Here is a 1,484-nt window from a genome sequence, read left to right on the forward strand (position 1 = left end):
TTAAATAAGAATTGAGATCCTTTCACTACAAAAAAGATTGCTTTTGCCGATGCGTTTTTGCGCCAGAAAAAATCAGATTTACGCCGGAAAAAGGTCCTCTGGGCTTTGTCGACGTGTTTTTGCATGGACAAAGGCTAACTGTGAAAGTCGGTCATTAATAGGACTTTTGTCGACGTAAAACGAACGGCGCGGACAAAAGTATCTTTTACCGACTCAAAGCTACGCCGGGAAAAGTAATATGTTTTAATATAAAATTAAAATATATAATAAAAATATTTAAATATTAACCCCTTTTGGGTGGGAGGAAAGAACCAATATACTATCGTAATCAACTATATTTAATCCTTTATCCTATTAAATTAAATTAAATACATTAACCCCATTATCCTGGGCGGATAGCGGGAATCGAACCCGCGTCTTCTCCTTGGCAAAGAGAAATTTTACCATTCAACTATATCCGCACTTGTTTTTGTTCGTGATACCCAAGTATGGATCATATTTTGGCAGAGCGAAGCCAAATACTCTCTATTTATTATTTATAAATATTTTATTTGTATGTACAACTTTAGTTTAGTACATTTTTTTATTCCATTTCAACGGTTTCTATAATTAATATTTCTATACTTAATATAATGTATTATAAATATAATGTATTATAATACATAATGCATATTTATTACATATATAAATATAAATTTTGAATTTGCAAAATTTTACAAAATAAAGACAAATCAAATAAGTTTGACCCCTCCCATTAATTTTTAGAATTTTTTTCGTTATTTGCATTTTGGGAACTTCTAACTTATCTTATATTGTATTGTATTGAATTTGAACGTGTCTTATAACCTGAAAGAATTCGGGGAGGGGTCGTTTTTGGACCTAGAACGACCAGGTTCAAGAGATAAGAGAATTAAGGATACCTACCAGAAAGACTAATCCAATCCATAATAATGTACCAGAAAATACAACATTTTTATTACCCGACCAACCATCAGGAGAAGCAAATACAACGGGTACACTAATCAGTAAGATTGATGAAGTAGCAATTAATGCAAAAACAGCCAATTGGAAAGCAATAGTCATGTTTCTAATCCTCCAATTTACCAATAAAAGAATTATATACCATTTGATCTCTTTATCAGCCAAAAAATTGTAAAAAAAAAAATGCATCGAGGACACTTTTTTGACTTTACAAAAGGGAACGCTAGATCATGCATCTATATATACAGATAGCTAGATCTATAGATTCATAATCGATGTATTTCTATAATATATATGTATTTCTATAATATATATAAATAGTAATGGTATCAACTTATATCGCTATGTCTTATTCAGTGGAAAAAAAATAAAATAGAAATTATTTTTCGGAGAGATGGCCGAGTGGTTTATAGCTCCGGTCCAAGATTAATGACTTTAGGAAGAAATTTTTTGCTGCAACCATTGCAGCGCTAGTTTATCATATATGGAGAGCTCGGAATGAA

General features: G+C 31.1%; 1 non-coding gene across 1 annotated transcript; it reads right to left on the minus strand.

Annotated features, from left to right (window-relative positions):
- Positions 1-390: 390 nt before the first annotated feature.
- TRNAG-GCC (transfer RNA glycine (anticodon GCC)) lies at positions 391-461 on the minus strand. Its single transcript has one exon. It is a non-coding gene; the product is annotated as a tRNA-Gly (tRNA).
- Positions 462-1,484: the final 1,023 nt, after the last annotated feature.

This window comes from Humulus lupulus, chromosome 3 (assembly GCF_963169125.1).
Source record: "Humulus lupulus chromosome 3, drHumLupu1.1, whole genome shotgun sequence".
Taxonomy (NCBI): Eukaryota; Viridiplantae; Streptophyta; class Magnoliopsida; order Rosales; family Cannabaceae; genus Humulus; species Humulus lupulus.